The sequence below is a fragment of the Pan troglodytes genome, chromosome 4, assembly GCF_028858775.2.
Source record: "Pan troglodytes isolate AG18354 chromosome 4, NHGRI_mPanTro3-v2.0_pri, whole genome shotgun sequence".
NCBI classification, from domain to species: Eukaryota; Metazoa; Chordata; class Mammalia; order Primates; family Hominidae; genus Pan; species Pan troglodytes.
Genome location: NC_072402.2, coordinates 124,514,143 through 124,538,007, shown reverse-complemented (window position 1 = coordinate 124,538,007; position 23,865 = coordinate 124,514,143). Strand labels below are relative to the sequence as shown.

The 23,865-nt window shown below is 44.5% G+C and overlaps 1 long non-coding RNA gene and 1 other non-coding gene across 2 annotated transcripts; both read left to right on the top strand.

The window, feature by feature from the left end:
- The first annotated feature begins 244 nt into the window (after positions 1–244).
- Positions 245–22,680, top strand: LOC107974842 (uncharacterized). The gene is made up of 4 exons (XR_001717888.4): positions 245–436; positions 12,150–12,236; positions 18,913–19,088; positions 22,214–22,680. It is a non-coding gene; the product is annotated as an uncharacterized LOC107974842 (long non-coding RNA).
- LOC112207389 (U6 spliceosomal RNA) lies at positions 19,208–19,309 on the top strand. The gene has a single exon (XR_002941815.2). It is a non-coding gene; the product is annotated as a U6 spliceosomal RNA (small nuclear RNA).
- Positions 22,681–23,865: the final 1,185 nt, after the last annotated feature.

Here is a 23,865-nt window from a genome sequence, read left to right as displayed (position 1 = left end):
ACACTCGGCGGTTCAGGGAAATTCAAATATAAACGTCCCTAAAAGCCACACGCGAAACTCAAAGTGTCCCCGGCCACCGCGGGCGTGGTAACCTTATCCCCCGCTCCGCTGGAGGGCTCGGGAAACGGCCTGGAGGCCGGGACGCTGTGGAATTACGTAATAGGCACTTGAGTCCGAGGTTCCAAATTCCCGGCTTGCAGGTTCCAAGTACCAGCCTTTTATTTTTCTCTCCGGTGGAAAACTGTATCAGGCAACTTCTTTCCATGAAATTGAGATCTGTGCGTCTTGAAGCCGATAGATTATCACAGAAAAACCAGCAACCCTAATTTTAAATCATTTGCCACCAGTGTTAATGGGCGGTTCCTAATCCGTTTCTTAATTTAAGGGTTTGTAAAATCAAAAAACAGCTCAGAAATGATACGATTAACATATGTCGGTGAGTAACTACGAGAGCAAGCTGTTTCATACTCCGTTAAAATCAGATACATAAAAATCTGAACTTGTGAAAATTTAAGATGAAATAATTTTTTGCTTTTAAAAAGAGGCTCCCAAGATGTCACTGGCAGCTACTTCTATTAGAAAGCACATTCATCCCTTTGAAAAGTTCCTAATTTTTAGCTAACATTTATTGGGACTGAGTGCCAGCACCAGGCTTTTCATGGATTACCCATCCACACAATCTCCGTGTGATGTGGGAAACTGGATTGTTTCTATTTGAAAATTCATCCGGGCGGGCGCGGTGGCTCACGCCTATAATCCCAACACTTTGGGAGGCCGAGGGGGGGAGGATCACCTGAGCTCAGGAGTTCCAGACCAGCCTGACCAACATGGTGAAACCCCGTCTCTACAAAAATACAAAAATTAGCCGGGCATGATGGCGGGTGCCTGTAATCTCAGCTACTTGGAAGGCTGAGGTGGGAGAATCCCTTGAACCCGGAAAGGGGAAGTTGCAGTGAGCCGAGATGGCACCATTACACTCCAGCCTGGGTGACAGGGAGACCCCGTCTCAAAAAAGAAAGAAAGAAACCATCCATTTTATAGATTCACTGTCTGAAGGCTGCTCCGCAGGACTGCGTTTGACAGGTCCCAGGATTCTAATTGACTCGAATCTGGCCCTTAGCTATACCCTAGATGACCAACTTACCACCTATTAGGAACGCTTCTGTAATTAATGGTTACTTACTTTTAAAATGGCAGAAATGGAGACCAGGATATTCTTTAACTGTTAATCAAGTCATGTACATAAGAATTAGTGAAGAGCACTGGGAGCTGCATATTCATCCCAGATCAATTTCTGGCACTCTGTGAATGATGACATTCTCCTTATTAATGGTTCTATTTCCTGTCCGGTTTCCTAAAATACTTCCTTGCTTTTTTGGGGGTGGGAGGGTGGGAGGGAGGGTGGCAGGGAGACGGAGTCTTGCTCTGTCGCCCAGGCTGGAGTGCAATGGCACAATCTCAGCTCACTGCAACTTCCACCTCCCGGGTTCAAGCGATTCTCCTGCCTCAGCCTCCTGAGTAGCTGGGACCAACGCCACCATACCCGGCTAATTTTTTGTATTTTAGTAGAGACTGGGCTTCACCGTGTTGCCCAGGCTGGTCTCGAACTCCTGAGCTCAGGCAATCCGCCCGCCTCGGCCTCCCAAAGTGCTAGAATTACACGCGTGAGCCACCGCGCCTGGCCATGAAATACTTCCTTTCTTAACCTCATTGAGAAATAAAGAATCGAAAAGCTTAGACTTTAAGTATTCAAGTAATCTTCAAGGGAACTTTAAAATCTAAATTACTGATGAGAAAACCGGCCGGGTGTGGTGGCTCAGCCTGTAATCCCAGCACTTTGGGAGGCCGAGTTGGGCAGATCACTTGAGGTCAGGAGTTCCAGACCAGCCTGTCAACATAGTGAAACCCCGCCTCTACTGAAAATACAAAAATTAGCGGGGTGTGGTGGCGCGCGCCTGTAGTCCCAGCTACTCCGGAGGCTGAGGCAGGAGGCAGGAGAATCGCTTGAACCTCAGAGGCAGAGGTTGCAGTGAGCTGAGATTGCGACACTGCCTAGGCGTCAAAGCAAGACCCTATCTGCAAAAAAATAAAAAAAAATTTAAAAAGTTAAATAAAATAAATTACCGATGAGGAAATTAGACCAAAAGAAGGTGAGTGCTGGGTCCCAGGCTGTGGAACCAGGATTGGAATGTAAATCTGCTTGTTCTCACTTGGTTGTGAGACCCTTTCCACTACGACAGGTGATATAGTCAATCCATATGGTTTTATGGTTTTCATTCCTTGCTCCCCTTTACCTGTCTTTTAAAAATTCTTGGTTGGGAGGCCGAGGCGGGCGGATCACGAGGTCAAGAGATGGAGACCATCCTGGCCAACATAGTGAAACCCCGTCTCTACTAAAACTACAAAAAAAAAAAAAAAATAGCTGGGCGTGGTGGCACGTGCCTGTAGTTCCAGCTACTCGAGAGGCTGAGGCAGGCAACTCGCTTGAACCCGGGAAGCGGAGTTTGTCGTGAGCCGAGATCGCGCCACTGAACTCCAGCCTGGTGACAGAGCGAGATTCCGTCTCAAAAAAAAAAAAAAAAATTGTCAGTTTTCTTTTAAAATTATTTCCCGTCCATTTTTTAAGTTTTAAGATTATATGTGATTCCAGCAATGATCTCTATTGCTCTCAACCCCATGAAGCTTTTTTTTTTTTTTTTTTGAGACAGAGTTTCGTTCTTCTTGCCCAAGCTGGAGTGCAGTGGCGCGATGTCAGCTCACCACAACCTCCATCTCCTACCTCCTGGAGGGTTCAAGCGATTCTCCTACCTCAGCCTCCCGAGTAGCTGGGATTACAGGCGTGTGCCACCACACCGGGCTAATTTTGTATTTTTAGTAGAGACGAGGTTTCATCATGTTGATCGGGCTGGTCTCCAACTCCTGACCTCGTGATCCACCAGCCTCAGCCTCCCAAAATGCTGGGATCGTAGGCGTGAGCCACCACGCCCGGCCTGAAGCTTTCTATTGATAGAGTTCCTCAATTTTCAGATTATTTGAAGAGGCTCACATTATACATATCCTATTATATAAAACAACTTTCTTGGAGTCAGACAATTGAGGATGTGCTACTGATAGCTGTATAACTTTAAGAAAATTATTCCGTGATTTCCTTCAAGGAAAATGGAAATGGAGCCGGGCACAGTGGCTCACGCCTGTAATCTCAGCACTTTGGGAGGCCGAGGCGGGCAGATGACGAGGTGAAGAGATCGAGACCATCCTGGCCAACACGGCGAAACCCCGTCTCTACTAAACATACAAAAAAGTTAACTGGGCATGGTGGTGCGCGCCTGTAGTCCCAGCTACTCAGGAGGCTGAGGCAGGAGAATCTCTTGAACCTAGGAGACAGAGGTTGCAGTGAGCCGAGATCGCGTCACTGCACTCCAGCCTGGTGACACAGCGAGACTCCGTCTCAAAAAAAACAAAACAAAACAAAACAAAAAAACACATGTCGGGCTCGGTGGCTCATGCCTGTAATCCCAGCACTTTGGGAGGCTAAGGCAGGTGGATCACCTGAGGTCGGGAGTTCGAGACCAGCCTGACCAACGTGGAGAAACCCCGTCTCTACTAAAAATACAAAATTAGCTGGGCGTGGTGGCGCATGCCTGTAATCCCAGCTACTCGGGAGGCTGAGGCAGGAGAATCGCTTGAACCTGGGAGGCAGGGGTTACGGTGAGCTGAGATGGCACCATTGCACTCTAGCCTGGGCAACAAAAGCAAAACTGCGTCTCAAAAAAAGAGAAGAAAGAAAAAGAAAAGAAAATGGGGGCCGGACGCGGTGGCTCACGCCTGTAATCCCAGCACCTTGGGAGGCCGAGGCAGGCAGATCACCTGAGGTCGGGAGTTCGAGACCAGCCTGACCAATATGGAGAAACCCCATCTCTACTAAAAATATAAAATTAGCCGGGCGTGGTGGCACATACCTGTAATCCCAGCTACTCGGGAGGCTGAGGCAGAAGAATCACTTAAACCTGGGAGGTGGAGGTTGCGGTGAGCCAAGATCGTGCCATTGCACTCCAGGCTGGGCAACAAGAGCGAAACTCGTCTCAAAAAAAAAAGAAAAGAAAAAAAAAAGAAAAGAAAATGGGAATGATTTTTTACCTTGCACAGGATTTGTAAAGATTTAATAAACAATATATGCAGTGTGTTAGACATACAACATGTGAAGGCTAAATAGTAACGCTTACTAATAGTAATCATGTGTTTCCAGTGAAAATCAAGGAAAAAGAATGGAAAATCTTGAAGCCTTAGAATTAGGTAATTGTGGCCGGGCATAGTGGCTCACCCTTGTAATCCCAGCATTTTGGGAGGACAAGGTGGGTGGATCACTAGAGGCCAGGAGTTTGAGACCAACCTGGCCAACACAGTGAAACTCCATCTCTACTAAAAATACAAAAAATTAGCCGGGCGTGGTGGTGGGCGCCTGTAATCGCAGCTACTCGGGAGGCTGAGGCAGGAGAATCGTTTGATCCTGGGAGGCAGAGGTTGCAGTGGGCCGAGATAGTGCCATTGTATTCCAGCCTGGGCAACAAGAGTGAAACTCCGTAGCAAAAAAAAAAACAAAAACAACACACACACACACACACACACAAGAATTAGACAATTGTGCACATTTTTGGTCAGCTACTTTACAAAATATACACTTTCCTTATTCTCTAGGTGTTTCCCATACCTAATGCTAAACCTGGATTATGGCCTTCTGTACTCTCATACTAGGTTAGTCAAGCTCCCTTTATTCAAGTAATTCCTGAAATCTTATCCCTCCAAAGTTTTCCCCAGTGAATTAGAAGTAACAAATTTGTAAGTTTGGTGACAACACTTCTGCATTTACTAGGATAGTGGTGATTTCAAATATCCTGCCTTTGTTTTTACTATACACCTCCATTTACTTGTCAGGGCACATGTCCTGATTATTGGTTAGACCATATATATCCCCACCAAGTCTCAAAATGCCATGCCATCATTTTCCCTCGTCCATACTCCTCCTACAGCTACCTCACTACATGTAAAGAACTTAATTGACATTTGTCCTACTTTATGTATGTCATTTGGATCTGGGACAGAAAAATATACGATACATAAGACATCTGGGGAGAAGGGGCCATACTAGGATGGGGTGAGAAGGAACGGGGAGGAGAGACTGAAAGCTTAGCAGTAACCCACTTTTGTCTCGGGAGAGGGGAGTGACAGCTGGCAGATAAATTGAGTATACATTGCAAACAAATAGGATAGCTAGGACTGCGACACAAAATGAAATAAAAAATTGCTAAATGGTATCTCTTCAATATATGTTTGCTGAATGGATGAATGAAGAAATAACTGAATACATGATCTTCTCCTGGAACAGATTGTTTGACTAAATATATTTTACAAACTTGATACTTTTTCCAGTTATTATAAAAGTGTAGACATCATGTTTTAGAAGGTTGAGTGACTATCCAGAATGTCTTCCAAGTCTGATTTTGATTTTTGTGTTAAAAAAAAAAAGCTTAGGAGTTTTAAAGTGTATTTACCACCTTTAAGAGGATTCAGGTAGCACAGCCACCTGAAGTTTTTATACTGCTCAAACTTGTTTTCTTTTTTTTTTTTTTTTCTTTATAGGTAGGGGTTTTAAATTCTGAGAGTAAGAACAAAAATTTTAAAATTAAAAAAAAAATAGGAGTGAATGACCGGGAGCAGTGGCTGACGCCTGTAATCCCAGCACTTTGGGAGGCCAAGGCGGACAGATCACCTGAGGTCAGGAGTTCCAGACCAGCCTGGCCAACATGGCGAATCCCCATCTCTACTAAAAATACAAAAATTAGCTGAGTGTGGTGGCAGGTGCCTGTAATCCCAGACACTGAGGAGGCTGAGGCAGGAGAATCGCTTGAACCCGGGAGGCAGGGGTGGTAGTAAGCCGAGATCACGCCATTGTACTCCAGCCTGGGCAATGAAGCAAGACTCCATCTCAAAGAAAAAAGAAATAGGGGTAAAGGAGAGTCAAGTGACAACAAACCACATGGGATTCCCACAAGAATGAGGAATTCAGCCTAAAAGGGATAAGAAGAGGCTGAACAAACAAAAACAACATACCATATGTATATCTACTTCATGTAGCCTGAGTAAGAGAAACTAGTCTCCTTCAGGCCTAAATGCCCAGAGATTCACAAATTTTAGGAAAACTGGCCGGATGCAGTGACTCACACCTGTAATCCCAGCACTTTGGGAGGCCAAGGTGGGCGGATCTCCTGAGGTCAGGAGCTCGAGACCAGCCTGGCCAACATGGTGAAACCCCGTCTCTACTAAAAATATAAAAATTAGCCGGGCATGCTGGTGAGCACCTATAATCCCAGCTAATTGGGAGGTTGAGGCAGGAGCATCACTTGAACCCAGGAGGCAGAGGCTGCAGCGGGGCCGAGATCATGCCACTGCACTCAACCTGGGCAACAAGAGCAAAACTCTGTCTCAAAAAAAAAAAAGTCATATTTATTTGCTCACTCATTAATCCGTGCATTTATTCAACAAACATTTGTTGAACACTTACTACATGCCAAGCAAGGAATGTCTAAGGTACATGATCCCTGCTTGGAGAAGCTCAACGGTCCAGCTATGGGCAGGCAAACATGTATATCATAAATTATGCCTCAAAATGTCAAGTACTAAACAGGCATGAACAAAGCGGTGTAGGCATGTTAAGGATGGAGCAAGTTTCTGTGTGCAGGAGGAGGGAGCAGACAAGATGATCTCTAAGCTGGGCTTCTGAGAATATCAGCCTCCAGGGACTGGCAAAAGGACTCAAAACCTTGTGGAGGGCTGTAAATGGCAACCCACAGCCCCCAGGGAGAATTAGAGGGAAACCCCAGACAGAATCTCTAATTCCTTATGGTGTGCTTTTTATTTCAAACCACACCAAGCAGGAGGTGGTTTAAACTAGGAATTTGTAAAGTGGTAAGAGAAGTGTATTTTAGTCAATAATCTTAACTTAGGTCTGGCTTACATTAGTCAAGAAAAATGGAAAATTGAGAAAATTACCATATAATTTTTAAAAAGTAAATTACTTAAGCTGTCATAACAGTTATGCCTTGCCTAAAGGCCGGACGTGGTGGCTCTCGCCTGTAATCCCAGCACTTTGGGAGGCCGAGGCGGGTGGATCACGAGGTCAGGAGATTGAGACCATCTTGGCCAACATGGTGAAACCCCATTTTTACTAAAATTACAAAAAACTAGCTGGGTGTGGTGGCGGGTACCTGTAGTCCCAGCTACTCGGGAGGCTGAGGCAGGAGAATGGCGTGAACCTGGGAGGCAGAGCTTGCAGTGAGCCGAGATCGTGCCACTGCACTCCAGCCTGGGCAACAGAGTGAGACTCCGTCTCAAAAAAAAAACAAAAAACAAAAAACAGTTATACCTTGCCTAAAGCAAAACAAAAACAGAAAAACCAATGAAGCAAGAAATGCTAGAGTACCTCCTATGTGCAAGACACTCCACTGGATGATTGAATTTTGTTTTGTTTTGTTTCAAATTTGAAAAGAAATGAGGTCTTGCCATGTTGCCCAGGGTGGTCTCCAACTCCTGGGCTCAGGCAATCCTCCGCCTTGGCCTCCCAAAGTGCTGGGATTACAGACATGAGCCACCATGCCTGGCCTAGGAGTTTTTTGTTTTGTTTGTTTGTTTGTTTTTAAGTATAAGATATAGTTCCTTCCTTCAGTGAAGGCACTGTATTGTTTGTGTGTGTGTGTGTGTGTGTGTAAATAAAATGTTTACATGTGATTAAATAGGGTAAGCAATGATGCCATAAATGATGAAGGCCCAAAGAACTGACATTGATGACAAGTGTCAAATCACTGAAACTGCTAAAATTTTTTTTTTTTTTTTTTTTTTTTTTGGTAATACAGAGTTTGGCTGTGTTGCCCAGGCTGGAGTGCAATGGTGCGATCTCCGCTCACTACAAGCTCCGCCTCCCGGGTTCACGCCATTCTCCTGCCTCAGCCTCCCGAGTAGCTGGGACTACAGGCGCCCGCCACCACACCTGGCTAATTTTTTTGTGCTTTTTAGTAGAGACGGTGTTTCACCGTGTTAGCCAGGATGGTCTCGATCTCCTGACCTTGTGATCCGCCTGCCTCGGCCTCCCAAAGTGCTGGGATTACAGGCGTGAGCCACCGCGCCCGGCTGAAACTGCCGAAATTTAAAGAAGGAATCACTTCACTTCAGGACAACATGATAGAACATCCTGCAAGAGGACCATTTGAACTGGACATGGAAGTAGGGGAAGATGCATTCAGTTAATGATTTGAATTACACAAATTAGCTTTATAAGTTTTTCAGGAATAAAACTATCACATAAAATGAGATGACTATCTTTTGTATGAAATATTGTGTTTGTGTATGTTGAGAATTTATATTGGTAACTGGGCAAGAATTATCCAGGATTTGGTTGCCCACATACTTGGAATTTAATGCTACAAAATACATTCTGTTAAAGTCTCTGAAAAGAGATAACACTGAAAAGTAAATAGGGACCTCTCCGATTCACATACAGAGTACAGGAGCAACTGAAACTTTTATATACTATTGATGGGAGTGTAAAATAGTACAACCACTTCAGAAATTGTTTGACAGTTCTCCAGCCTGACCAACGTGGTGAAACCCCATCTCTACTAAAATTTAACAACAACAACAACAACAACAAATTAGCCAGGCATGGTGGCAGGTGCCTGTAATCTCAGCTACTGGGGTGACTGAGGTAAGAGAATCTCTTTTTTTTTTTTTTTTTTTTTTTGAGACGGAGTCTTGCTCTGTCGCCTAGGCTGGAGTGCAGTGGCGCAATCTCCGCTCACTGCAAGCTCTGCTTCCGGGGTTCACGCCATTCTCCTGCCTCAGCCTCCGAAGTAGCTGGGACTACAGGTGCCCGCCACCACACCCGGCTAATTTTTTTGTATTTTTAGTAGAGATGGGGTTTCACCGTGTTAGCCAGGATGGTCTCGATCTCCTGACCTCGTGATCCACCCACCTCGGCCTCCCAAAGTGCTCGGATTACAGGCGTGAGCCACCGCGCCCGGCAGGAGAATCTCTTGAACCCAGGAGGCAGAGGTTGCAGTGACCCGAGATCATGGTTCTGCACTCCAGCCTGGGCAATACAGCCAGACTCAAAAAAGAAAGAGAAAGAAAGAAAGAAAGACAGAGAGAAGAGAGAGAAAGAGGGAGGGAAGAAGGAAGGAAGGAGAAAGAGAGAGAAAGAAAGTTGTTTAACAGTTCTTTATAAAGGTAAAAATGGATCCTATAGTCCAGCAATTCCACTCCCAAGACAAATGAAAGCATATGTACACTAAAAGACTTGAACAAGAAGTTTATAGTAGCTTTACTCATAGTAGCTGAAGGGGTTCAGAACATGCCACCCCAGAATATGTCGCTTTTGGCATATTGATTATTTTGAGCTGAAGCCAATTGGGAATTACAGCAGATGTAGAAAAGACTCTGCCAGGCACAGTGGCTCACGCCTGTAATCCCAGCACTTTGGGAGGCCAAGGGGGGGTGGATCACCTGAGGTCAGGAGTTCAAGACCAGCCTGGACAACACAGTGAAACCCCATCTCTACTAAAAATACAAAAATTCGCTTGGCATGGTGGCAGGCACCTGTAATCCCAGCTACTCGGGAGGCTAAGGCAGGAGAACAGCTTGAACCCGGGAGATGGAGGTTGCAATGTGAGATCGCACCACTGCACTCCTGCCTGGGCAATGGAGTGTGACTCCACTTCAAAGAAAAAGAAAAGAAAGGACATTTATATAAACTCTCAGTCCTAACCACTTCTTCGGTCTTTGTTTTTTCTTATGAAGCCTCTGGTACAATTAAAAATATTAAGTAAAATTTGTATACTTTTATCCTATTGAAATGTCTCAGGTTGGCCGGACGCGGTGGCTCACGCCTGTAATCCCAGTAATTTGGGAGGCTAAGGCGGGTGGATCACAAGGTCAGGAGTTCAAGACCAGCCTGGCCAACATGGTGAAACCCTGTCTCTACTAAAAATACACAAATTAGCCAGGTGTGGTGATGGGCACCTGTAATCCCAGCTACTGAGGAGGCTGAGGCAGAGAACTGCTTGAACCCGGGAGGCAGAAGTTGCAGTGAGCGAAGATCACGCCACAAAGAAATGTATCAGGTCAGTTTAATTCTCAGGCCCAGCCATAGAAGCTAAGAGTAGGGGAAAGTTTGTCCTCCCTACACAGCCAAAACTGAAAAAGATCCAAATGTTCATCAACAGGAGAATAGAAAAACGGATTGTGGTATAAGTACTATTTAGCAATTTTAAAAAAAGGAATGGCAGGTACACTAACCATGGTTGAATCTCATAAACATTATATTGAGCCATAGAAGCCAGGTAATAAAAAGTACATCTTGTAAGATTTATTTATATAAGTTTAAGAACAAGTAAATCAAATTTATGGTGAAAGAAATCAGAACAGTGATTTCCTACAGGGTTGAGAATTGATTGGAAAGAGTCATTAAGAAACTTTCTGGGCCCAACGTGGTAGCTCACACCTGTAATCCCAGCATTTTGGGAGGCCGAGGTGGGAGGATGGCTTGAGCTCAGGAGTTCAAAATGAGCCTGGGCAAAATGGTGAGACCCCCATCTCTATTAAAAAAAAAAAAAGCCAGGAGTGGTGGCTCCCAGGACTTTGGGAGGCCAAGGTGGGTGGATCACCTGAGGTCAGGAGTTGGAGACCAGCCTGGCCAACATGGTGAAACGCCATCTCTACTAAAAATACAAAAATTAGCCGGGCTTGGTGGTGGGCACCTGTAGCCCCAGCTACTCGGGAGGCTGAGGCTGGAGAATCGCTTGAACCCAGGAGGTGGAGGTTGTAGTGAGCTGAGAACAGGCCATAGCACTCCAGCTTTGCCGACAAGAGCGAAACTCCGTCTTAAAAAAAAAAAAAAAATCCTGGGCGCGGTGGCTCATGCCTATAATCTCAGCACTTTGGGAGGCCGAGGCAGGCTGATCACCTGAGGTCGGGAGTTTAAGACCAGCCTGACCAACATGGAGAAGCCCGGTCTCTGCAAAAGTACAAAATTAGCCAGGCGTGGTGGGGCATGCCTGTAATCCCAGCTGTTTGGGAGGCTGAGGCAGGAGAATAGCTTGAACCTGGGAGGCAGAGGTTGTAGTGGGCCAAGATCATGCCACTGCACTCCAGCCTGGGCAACAAGAAGGAAACTCCGTCTCAAAAATAAAAATAAAAATAAAGGCCGGGTGTGGTGGCTCATGCCTGTAATCACAGCACTTTGGGAGGCCGAGGCAGCCAACATGGTGAAACCCCGTCTCTACTAAAAATACAAAAATTAGCTGGGCGTGGTGGCACGCGCCTGTAGTCCGAGCTACTCAAGAGGCTGAGGCAGGAGAATCGCTTGAACCCAGGAGGCGGAGGTTGCAGTGAGCCAAGATCACGCCATTGCACTCCAGCCTGGGCAACAAGAGCAAGACTCCGTCTTGGAAAAAAATAAATAAATAAAAAATAAAAGAATAAAAATAAATAAAATGGTTGGTGCAGTAGCTCATGCCTATAATCCCAGCACTTTGGGAGGCCAAGGTGGGCATATCATTTGACATCAGGAGTTCCAGACCAGTCTGGCCAACATGGTAAAACCCCATCCCTACTAAAAAAAATTGGCTGGGTTCAGTGGTTCACGCCTGTAATCTCAGCGCTTTGGGAGGCCAAAGTGGGCAGATCACTTGAAATCAGGAGTTCGAGACCAGCCTAACCAACATGGTGAAACTCCGTGTCTACCAAAAATACAAAAATTAGCCGGGTGTGGTGGCGGGCGCCTATAATCCCAGCTACTCCAGAGGCTGAGGCAGAGAATTGCTTGAACCCAGGAGCGGAGGTTGCGGTGAGCCGAGATCACGCCACTGCACTCCAGCCTGGGCAACAAGAGCAAAACTCCATCTCAAAAAAAAAAAAGAAAAGAAAAAAAGAAAAGTTCAGTAGTCACTGTGACATTCATTTGGGAAAATCACCCTGTGGTAACCTGAATCAACTTATTCATAAGGTTTTCAGGAACCTGTTGTCATTTATAAGAAATTGGTTTCATTTCTCCAATCGTAACTTCTTAGTTACTTTCATTTACTATATACTTCCTTTAACAGGTTTAAGTTGGGTTGATCTCAAAGTGAAGGATGGAGAAATGAATTCTCTATTGTCATAAGGAAAAGGGAAGTCATGAAGTTAGAAGGGTGAGTCCATCGTTTTTATTTTTTAAATTACAGTGAATCAAAATATCTTCTTCACTGCAGATGAATTAAGACGCCATTCTTCCTATGAACTACTACAGCAGTCATTTGGAACCCAACATATTGCTTTTTAGTCTACCTTTTCAACTAAATCATGACTCTAAGGCAGCAGAATGTCTCCCCGGGGGACAATGCAATGATGCAATGATGTCATCTTTCTGTCTGCCAGCGCCCATACGCAAGTAGAACCAATATAGGACAATGGAAGATCTAAGTACCCTTATCTTTCACCAGTCTCTTATTCCTCATAATGAATCTACCATATCAAAGAGATACTTGTGCATACTTCCTTTGAGTAAAGCACCCTAATGGACGTGAATCAAGAGATACATACTTTTGAAACTTTTCAAAACAATATTTATTTTATTTTATTTATTTATTTATTTATTTATTTATTTATTTATTTATTTATTTTTTTGAGACAGAGTCTCGCTCTGTCGCCCAGGCTGGAGTGCAGTGGCGCAATCTCCGCTCACTGCAAGCTCCGCCTCCCGGGCTCACACCATTCTCCTGCCTCAGCCTCCAGAGTAGCTGGGACTACAGGCGCCCGCCACCACGCCCGGAGAATTTTTTTTGTATTTTTAGTGGAGACGGGGTTTCACCGTGTTAGCCAGGATGGTCTCGATCTCCTGACCTCATGATCCACCCGCCTCGGCCTCCCAAAGTGCTGGTTACAGGCATGAGCCACTGCACCCGGCCAACAATTCTTTATAATAATTACATGTGGAATGTATCCTATTTCCTATTACTTTTGTCTGAAAATAAGAAATTGATTTGTAATGTTTATTTTAGTGAACATATATCTATTCGTGTTAAGATAGTACCAAATATAGTAAATAACATGTAATGTAAGACTTATGCTCTCTAAATACCACCAGACTATTTCAGTTTCAAGTTTACTGTGTCATGTCAAATGCTTCATCAACTGGTCATGACAACTGATGAAGAAACTGGAGGAAATCAACCACTTAATTAAAATGCATACTTTAAATACTGTGTAGTGTGCTAAGCAATGAGAGAGAGAGAGCCATGGATGTAGCAGCTGCATCAAATAGAATCTAGTTAACATTAGACATCTTACTAGAGCTAAAAGATGTTCAGCTAATAAGATACCTACATCACATATTAATAAGCACAAGATGAATGTGAAGGTTTGGGAATTTGGTAAAAGGAGGTTACAGAATTGCACATTAGGAACAGAATTATTGGGCCGGGCGCGGTGGTTTATGCCTGTAATCCCAGCACTTTGGGAGGCCGAGGTGGGTGGATCATGAGGTCAGGAGATCGAGACCATTCTGGCTAACACGGTGAAACCCCATCTCTACTAAAAATACAAAAAATTAGCTGGGCATGGTGGTGGGCGCCTGTGGTCCCAGCTACTCGGGAGGCTGAGGCAGGAGAATGGCATGAACCCGGGAGGCAGAGCTTGCAGTGAGCCAAGATCGTGCCACTGCACTCCAGCCTGGGCGACAGAGCAGGACCCCGTCTCAAAAAAAAATAAATAAATAAGGAACAGAATTATTGCTCTGTGATAGATCACGGGCAATACACCATTTCACTTCCCTTTGTCTTTTAAAGTCCAAAAATGATCTGAATGTGGGAAAGTTAAGCCATTGAAAATCTGGTTGGGAGGCCAAGGCGGGTGAATCAAGAGGTCAGGAGTTCAAGACCAGCCTGGCCAAGATGGCGAAACACTGTCTGTACTAAAAGTACAAAACTTAGTGGGGCATGGTGGCGGGCACCTGTAATCCCAGCTACTCGGGAGGCTGAGGCAGAGAACTGCTTGAACCTGGGAGGCAGAGGTTGCAGTGAACCAAGATTGCACCACTGCACTCCAGCCTCGGGGACAGAGTGAGACTCTGTCTCAGAAAAAAAAAGAAAGAAAATCTGGGCCGGGAGCAGTGGCTCACGCCTGTAATCCCAGCACTTTGGGAGGCCAAGGGGGGGTGGATCACTTGAGGTCAGGAGTTTGAGACCAGCCTGACCAACGTGGTGAAACCCCGTCTCTAATAAAAATACAAAAATTAGCTGGTCATGGTGGCACATGCCTGTAATCCTAGCTACTCAGGAGGCTGAGGCAGGAGAATTGCTGGAACCCGGGAGGCGGAGGTTGCAGTGAGTTGAGATCGCGCCACTGCACTCCAGCCTGGGGGACAGAGTGAGACTCCGTCTCAGAAAAAAAAAGAAAATCTGGCTACAGATCTTATTCTGGCCTTTGGACTGGGAGCAATAAAAAATGTGGAGAATGCTTTGGAGATAGAGTGGGCTAATTTTACCAATCTCTAGACAGATAAAACTGGGAGCATTTGAGGGAATAATGAGGTTTTGAGGATCAGGTAAATAAAAGTAAGACAGTACAGGACAGCAGGACAGTCAGGCATACCCACGTGAGAATCCTGCTCAGTCACTCCCTTTGTGACCCCAGCAAGTTACTTAACATCTGCAAACCTTCATTTTTTCATCTGTAAAAAGCAGAGAAAGAACTACCTTATAGGGATGTTGAAAGAATTGAATATGTTAGATGTATGCCAAGGGTATCTGACACAAGGGTAGTACTCAGTAAATATTTATTCCTTTGTCTTCCCCTACAAAAATAGATATTAGGATCCTTGCTTCTCAATTTTGAAAGCAACTATTTAATTTAGCCCATAAGGCATTATAATAAAAATCAGTGCTAGTTACACATTGCATTTTCAAAATGTTAACTGTTTTACCTTGCCATACTCACTAATGTTTATATTGGCATGGAGTCAATATTTACACAAATATTGAATAACGTATGTAGTGATTGACTTACTATAACTTGATTCAATTTAACAAACTTTCAGTTACTGTTACTATAGTCAGCTCCAGAGAAATTATGAAATGATCAAGACACAGAAACTAACAGGGTGTGCAAGGAAAGACCTGCGTTGTTAGTAACCCAACCTCTCTCCAAACACAAGATGCTGTGGCTTGAGTTTGGATTTCATAGCCAGTTGTACCGTTTTAGTGATTATTTCTTACATATCCTGGAACAGTTTGATTAATTTGAATTGACTTTCATAATAGAAAGGATAAATCACTTTCAGCTGATGTTGTGAAACTATAAACAGGCGGCCGGGCGTGGTGGCTCACGCCTGTAATCCCAGCACTTTGGGAGGCTGAGGCGGGTGGATCACGAGGTCAGGAGATCGAGACCATCCTGGCTAACACAGTGAAACCCCGTCTCTACTAAAAATACAAAAAATTAGCCAGGCGTGGTGGTGGGCGCCTGTAGTCCCAGCTGATCGGGAGGCTGAGGCAGGAGAATGGTGTGAACCCGGGAGGCGGAGCTTGCAGTGAGCTAAGATCGCGCCACTGCACTGTATCCTGGGCGACAGAGTGAGACTCTGTCTCAAAAAAAAAAAAAGAAAAGAAAAAAAAAAAGAAACTATAAACAGGCACCTAGTTATTGCAAAAAATGGAAGAAGATAAGATCTATTTTTCTTAGATACACATAATATTTTAATCTACATTTTCCCTTTGTATGTCCCTGCACCACATCCACATTCTGAAGACAAAAAAAAAATGCGTGCTTTCTACATGACCACAAGACCAACCACTACTGCCTGCTAGACAGAAAAAGGGTGGCATTAAGTGTGCAGCCATCTGCTTGTCACTGGCTCCTGGTGAGGCAAGAAAAGCTAATTAGCACCCTCACCCCACCCCCACTCTCGCCTCCATGCCCCACCATCTGGCTGGTCACCCCTTGCCGCCAGTGCCAGTTTCTTCCTGCACCCTCTGGCTTGAGGAGGCCAGAGACATTTGCCTTCTTAGGAAGCGGCAAGAACAGGCTTCAGCAGCACCTTAAGTCATGAATTTCTAAAACTCAAACGAGATTACACAAATTACCTCCTCTCTCCATCAGCAATGCTCTCTCCTTCCGTGATCCCTGTTATCTTACCTAAAACATCTTTTCCTCTCTATCCAGGAAAATAGCTCTGGAATCCAGTCCATTTTGTAATTGACAGTTGTCTAATGATCAACAGGTATCTAATTCCTACACTGAGTCTCTCTCATCAATTTTATTTAAGGATTTGGGGGCAGAAATTAGATGCCAAATTATTCAGTAAATGTAGGGTATTTCACCATAAAGCCACAGGAAATGGTGAAAGGGGACATTTAATTGAAACAGTAGTGACAGCTCAAATCCCTCACTCATTAAAGAGATATAGAATAAATAGGGCATCAGCAAAGCAGACTAAGATTTTGAGATTTCACAGAATAAGCAGCGAACTTTCTAATGAGTAAACAAATATAGACTAGCTATCACCAGACAAGAAATATGATTCTCCTATTTGCCTGAGAAATAATGCTATCTGGATAAACTGATGTTTGTTTCACTAAAAAAAAAAAAAAAAATCTCTTGCTAACCTAGGATTCCGTTTTTTTTAAAAAAACACATTGTTTTTTCCCTATACTTCTTTCTTGTTCTGACTTCTTTCTTCTCTTTTTCTAACTTGTAGTAATACAAGCCACACACTTTTAAAAACAGTGCCAGCTTTAGAAAGGAAAGGCAATAGGAAAATAGAAAATAAACTTTGAAAATTTCAAAACTGTAAATATTGGCTTAGAATATGAATCCGATTAGAATCTTAGAGATAAGCTGTAGCTAAGCTTACTATGAAAAGACTTGCTCCATAGTTGTATTCAAAAGCAACAATGTAAACTTGGAAAAGAAGACAAACTATAAAAAACTATGGGGTTTTGATGGCAGAATTTTTACCTCGCTATAATAACTTGGTAGAATAAATTGTCCAAGTGTATCTTTTTATTTTAATAACAGAAGGAAAGGGAAGCAAACCAACTTTAGTTTAGAATAGTTTTCTAAGTTAGACGAAATAATGCTGTGACCCAGATCTGAACAGAACACCAGATGCTTCCTACCTACAGGAGACATTTGCAATTTTTTTGGCTGCTCACCCTCTGAACTGTCTTCCTATGTTTGAGGAATTCCTCACCATTTGAGTCTTAGTAAGAAACAGGGTCCTGCTCCCACTCTAGATGCTAAAAAGCCATCCACCCATGTCAGCCACCTATTTCTCTTGCAGGCCTAGGTTTCGCCAATCAGGTGTACCAGCTCCAGATTTTTTTTTTAGACAGGATCTCGCTCTGTCGCCCAGGCAGGGAAGTGCAGTGGCATGATCTCGGCTCACTGCAACCTCTGCACCACCACATCCAGCTATTTTTTCGTAGAGACAAAAAATGTTGCCCAGGCTGGCCTTAAACTCCTGAGTTCAAGCAATCCAGCTGCCTCGGCCTCCCAGAGTGCTAGGATTACAGGTGTGAGCCACCATGCCTAGCTCCAGAATTTTGACTTTGGAGCCAGTCAGTCAAAGCAATGGAAGAGAGGCGCATCCATTCTTGTAGCCACACCCAGTTTCAAAAGGCAGTCGGGGCCGGACGCTGTGGCTCACGCCTGTAATCCTAAAACTTTGGGAGGCCAAGGTGAGCGAGTCACTTGAGGTCAGGAGTTCGAGACCAGCCCAGCCAATATGGTGAAACCATGTCTCTACTAAAAGTACAAAAATTAGCTAGACATGGTGGTGCATGCCTGTAATCCCAGCTACTTGGGAGGCTAAATCACGAGAATTGCTTGAACCTGTGAGGCCCAAGTTGCAGTGAGTGGAGATCACACCACTGCACTCCAGCCTGGGCGACAGAGCAAGACTCCATTTCTGGAAAAAAAAAAAAAAAAAGGCAGCGGGGACGACAGCACCATCCTACGTGCTGGTGAGTGTGGCAGCTGTAGACTCTCCTCCTTCTTGGCAGCAGCAATGACCTGCTCAGACACATCATGGGACCCTGGTATGTAGCCTCCTTTGACCTTGGACTTCTTGCCCTCCCGTGATTCTGTGAGCTACCCAAAATGTTTTCAGTACTGTCCTTTTCTGCTTATGCCAGAATCAACTTCTGTTACTGATTCTAAAGAACCCTAAGGGACACAGAGCCTCTGGAATAGTGACTTAGAATAAAAAAAGAGAGGCTGGGCACGGTGGCTTATGCCTGTAATCCCAGCACTTTGGGAGGCCGAGACAGGCGGATCACGAGGTCAGCAGATCCAGACCATCCTGGCTAACACGGTGAAACCCCGTCTCCACTAAAAATACAAAAAATTAGCCGGGCATGGTGGCGGATGCCTGTAGTCCCAGCTACTCGGGAGGCTGAGGCAGGAGAATGGCGTGAACCCGGGAGGCCGAGTTTGCAGTGAGCCGAGATGGTGCCACTGCACTCCAGCCTGGGCGACAGAGCAAGACTCCATCTCAAAAAAAAAAAAAAAAAAAGAATTAAAAAGAGAGAGGAACCAGGGCATGAAGTATAGTTTCTTATAAGCTGTATACTACTCACAAAAGACATCTAATTGAAGATAAGATCATTAATTTATGTGTATATTTTTCCTTAATGTAAGCCAGGGAGGTGTGTCCAGGAGGACAAACGGGGGAGAGGGGAGGCTGCAGAGGACAGGTGGGAGGGGCGGCAGGAGAGATAAGGGGGCCCCAGGGGAAGAGGTGGCTTTCACTGGCAGTTGGGAAATAGTGAAGGGAAACCTCATCCCTTTATCGAGGTCTAGGCCCCGAAACTCTTTTGCAAAATGCAGGGCTTGTATCTGAAGGCCTCTGGCCAATGTGCCTGCTGCCATTTCCTCTGTCCCTGAGATCTCCAGAAGAGAAAGGAGCTCCAGCCTTGCATTCTTTGGGTGTGGAGAGGAGCAGAGCAGAATGGAGCCTGCAGGTCATGCCAGGAGTCACGGCAAGGCTGTGGCTGTCAGCTCAGGTACCAAGCTCAGGCACGCGGTTGTAAGACCACCTGTGGTGGAAAGCCATGTGCAGAGGATGATGATATTAAACAACCTCTTTTACAAACAAAACTCTTTTAGTCTAAGCCTAATTATAGTGCTCGCTTTGGCTGTACATACACTAAAATTGGAATGATACAGAGATTAGCATGGTCCCTGTGCAAGTATAATGCAAATTTGTGAAGCTTCCATTAAAAAAAAAAAAGTGGAGGCCGGGCGCAGTGGCTCATGCTTGTAATCCCAGCACTTTGAGAGGCCGAAGTGGGCGGATCATGAGGTCAAGAGATCGAGACCATCCTGGCCAACATTGTGAAGCCCCATCTCTACTAAAAATACAAAAATTAGCTGGGCATGATGGCTCACACCTGTAGTCCCAGCTACTCAGGAGGCTGAGGCAGGAGAATCGCTTGAACCCAGGAGGCGGAGGATGCAGTGAGCCGAGATCGTGCCACTGCATTCCAGCCTGGCTACAGAGCGAGACTCCGTCTCGAAAAAAAAAAAAAAAAGGGGGAAGAAAATACAGCCTGGACATATATCGAGGCCTCTCTCTAGAAAAATAAAAATAAATATAAAAATTAGCCAGGCGTGATGACTTTCACCTGTAGTTCCAGCTGAGGCTGAGGTAGGTTGGAGGATGGCTTGACCCTGGGAGGTTGAGGCTGCAGCGAGCCTTGAAGCCATGATTGCACCATTGCACTCCAGCCTGAGTGACACAGCGAGATCCCATCTCAAAAAAAAAAAAAAAAAAAAAGGCCTAGTTATAATAGAGCAATATTCTAAGTGTTTTGTTTGGTGTGATGAAAAAGTTTGGAAATAGTGCTAATGGTTGCACAACATCATAAATGTAACTAGTAGCACTGAATTGTACACTTAAAAACGGTGAAGATGGCAAGTTTTGTTGCATGTATTTTACCATAATTTTTATTTTTCACAATTTTTAAAAATTAATAATTTTATATACCAAAACCCATTGAACTATACACTTTAAGTAGATAAATTTTATAATATGTGAGTTATGTCTCAACAAAGCTGTTTTCGCTTTTATTTTTTGAGACGGAGTCTGGCTCTGTTGCCCAGGCTGGAGTGCAGTGGAGTGATCTTGGCTCACTGCAACCTCTGCCTCCCAGGTTCAAGAGATTCTCCCGCCTCAGCCTCCCAAGTAGCTGCTATAACAGGCATGCACCATGCCCAGCTAATTTTTGTGTTTTATTTATTTATTTTTTTTTGAGATGGAGTTTTGCTCTTGTTGCCCAGGCTGGAGTGCAATAGTGCAATCTCAGCTCACCGCAACTTCCGCCTCCTGGGTTCAAGCGATTCTCCTGCCTCAGCCTCCCAAGTAGCTGGGATTACAGGCATGTGCCACTGTGCCCGGCTAATTTTGTATTTTTAGTAGAGATGGGGTTTCTCCACGTAAGTCAGGCTGGTCTCCAACTCCCGACCTCAGGTGATCCGCCCACTTCAGCCTCCCACAGCACCCAGCCTTAATTAATTAATTTTTTTTTTTTTTTTTTTTTTGAGACGGAGTCTCTTTCTTGTCGCCCAGGCTGGAGTGCAGTGGCACGATCTCGGCTCACTGCAAGCTCCGCCTCCCGGGTTCACGCCATTCTCCTGCCTCAGCCTCCCGAGTAGCTGGGACTACAGGTGCCCGCCACCACACCTGGCTAATTTTTTTGTATTTTTAGTAGAGACGGGGTTTCGCCATGTTCTCCAGGATGATCTTGATCTCCTGACCTTGTGATCTGCCCTGCCTCAGCCTCCCAAAGTGCTGGGATTACAGGCGTGAGCCACCACGTCCAGCCTAATTTTTTTTTTAAGGCTGAATAATAGAATGTTAGGAAAGAGCATGTCATTTAATGTGATGATCACTCTATATAGAAAATAAGCAAAACTTGCCTTTAGCTGTAATACATGATTATAACATTAAAGTCTATGTGTGGTTGGCAATGCACTGCCCCCAGTGCTCTCTGAGAATCTCCTGATGTGTCCTCAGGAGTGGATGCTTCTCAGCCTTGTTTCTGCTGTGTGGTTCTATCCTATCATATTATCATGGCTCACTGGCCCAGAGGTGACCCCGAGCACAGAAGGAGCAATTAGCTTCTCTTTTCCAGGAAGTAGACATTTTGATGAAGAAGCGCTTGAGGCAGCACTCTAAGGAGAAGGTCTCTGCATGTGTGCATGCTCACAGAGTTCTCCAGATGTGCCCTGGCTTCTGTCCCCTTGAGGCCTGGTCTCCCACTCTTCCCCGGATTCAGGGTTGCTCTGGTATTCTAGTAGTGCCTCTACCCCCTTGTGTTTTTGTTTTTTGCTTAAGCTGTTTTAGTTTTTAGTCCCTTGTGACCAGAGAATATTTAATTTAATATAATACAGCACAAATATTTAATATGATATTATTTCAGTGCTAACACAGAATTTCTGGCTTATGGTAAAATAAAGATCATATGGTCATCTGCCACTTCCCACTGTCCTTTCTGAAGTACAAGGACTCCAAACAGCTACAGCTGATGTGATTTTTTTTTGTTTTTTTTTTTTTTAATTATTACACTTTAAGTTCTAGGGTACATGTGCACAATGTGCAGGTTAGTTACATATGTATACATGTGCCATGCTGGTGTGCTGCACCCATTAACTCGTCATTTAGCGTTAGGTGTATCTCCTAATGCTATCCCTCCCCCCTCCCCCCACCCCACAACAGTCCCCAGAGTGTGATGTTCCCCTTCCTGTGTCCATGTGTTCTCACTGTTCAATTCCCACTTGTGAGTGAGAACATGCGGTGTTTGGTTTTTTGTCCTTGCGATAGTTTACTGAGAATGATGATTTCCAATTTCATCCATGTCCCTACAAAGGACATGAACTCATCATTTTTTATGGCTGTGTAGTATTCCATGGTGTATATGTGCCACATTTTCTTAAAGCTGATGTGTTTTAAATTACTTGAAGGTAAGTTAACACAATGTTTTAGACAATAATTTAAGGACTCTGGGGGAAATATGAGGTCTGTTAACTTAAATGTTTTTTTTTTTTTTTTGTCCTGGGTAGTTTTTGTGGGGTTTTTTTGTTTTTTGTTTTTTGTTTTTAAGTAAAAATACGTTATACTTCCTTTCAGAATTCCATCATCACTTGGGAGATTTCTGCGAATCATCACTAAAGCCATTCACTTTCTCATAACTAAACAAGAATCTTCTTCTGGAGTTAAGTATCAGATATGAATGTTCTCACTGACCTCAGGAAGCAAAAGTCCTAAATCATTATATGGCAGTGAAGGTACAAAAAAAAAAAAAAAAAAAAAAATCAGCAGGAAATAAAGCGGAACTGCTGCCAACACATACAAGCTGCAGTAGCACCCACAAAATGTGTAGTATCCATTCTAACACATTCATTGGACTGATTACATTGGCTCATAGACTTGGTTAACTCTGGAAGAACATAATAGGTGTTTATTGTTTACTATGGGGATGGGAAACATAATTAAGTCTATAGTCTCCAATTCTTCTCAAGTTCAAATGAAACCAACAATTTTGGTTTTGTCTTAACATTCAGGATGTGTTTCTAATTAAACTGAAATCACAGTAAGCACCTCCACTTTCTTTCTTGGGATCTCGGTCATGAAAATTAATTGTATGATTTTGCCCCTCCCACCCAACCCCGCTTCTTCTGGAAAAAACTATACTTACACTTGCTATACCTGAAAATCCCCATTAGGGGCAGAGTAGGCATTATGGCATTTGTCTGATCTCTGGTGTGCCCAAAAAGAAATCGCCTGAAACTGGGGGCATATTAAGAATGCAAATGGTGATTTGGGTTAGAGTTCCAACCTGTAGCTAACTAGAACATCCTTTCATTGACTTCTACTCTCTCAATTAGTGTTTTGTTTTTTTTTTTGGTTTTTTTTTTTGAGACGGAGTCTTGCTCTGCCGGCAGGCTGGAGTGCTGCAGCACGATCTTGGCTCACTGCAACCTCCGACTTCCTGGTTCAAGTGATTCTCCTGCCTCAGCCTCCCAAGTAGCTGGGATTACAGGCACGTGCCACCACGCCCAGATAATTTTTGTATTTTTAGTAGAGACGGGGTTTCACTATGTTGGCCAGGATTGTCTCGTACTCCTGACCTCGTGATCCTCCTGCCTTGAGCCTCTCAAAGTGCTGGGATTATAGGTGTGAGCCACCGCGCCCGGCCTTTTTTTTTTTTTTTTTTGAGATGGAGTCTTGCTCTGTTGCCCAGGCTGGAGTGCAGTGGCTTAATCTCGGCTCATTGCAACCTCCAACTCCCGGGTTCAAGCAATTATCTTGCCTCAACCTCTCGAGTAGCTGGGATTACATGTGCCTGCCACCACGCCCAGCTAATTTTCATATTTTTAGTAGAGACAGGGTTTCACCATGTTGGACCAGGTTGGTCTCGAACTCCTGGCCTCAGATTATCTGCCCGCCTCGGTCTCCCAAAGTGCTGGGATTACAAGCATGAGTCACTGGGCCTGGCCTAGTGTTCTTTATCACTCAAATAATTGTTAGACGATCTTAAGAGAACTCCTAGTCCTAAGTTTTTGTGAGGATGTCTTATAAGATCACACATTTCCTGGTCTAAATGCAAATTTCGAACATCTCTTAGAGGTTTTTTCGTTAAGTTCAGTGAGTGAGTCTTATTGTTACGTACAGGTAGTTGGATAGGCAGGAGCCAGACAGGAGAGGGCTCTCCCCCACCCACTAAGCCTATCAGCAATTACGGCATTGCCTCTCCGAGTGCGATAATTCGGCAGCGCCAG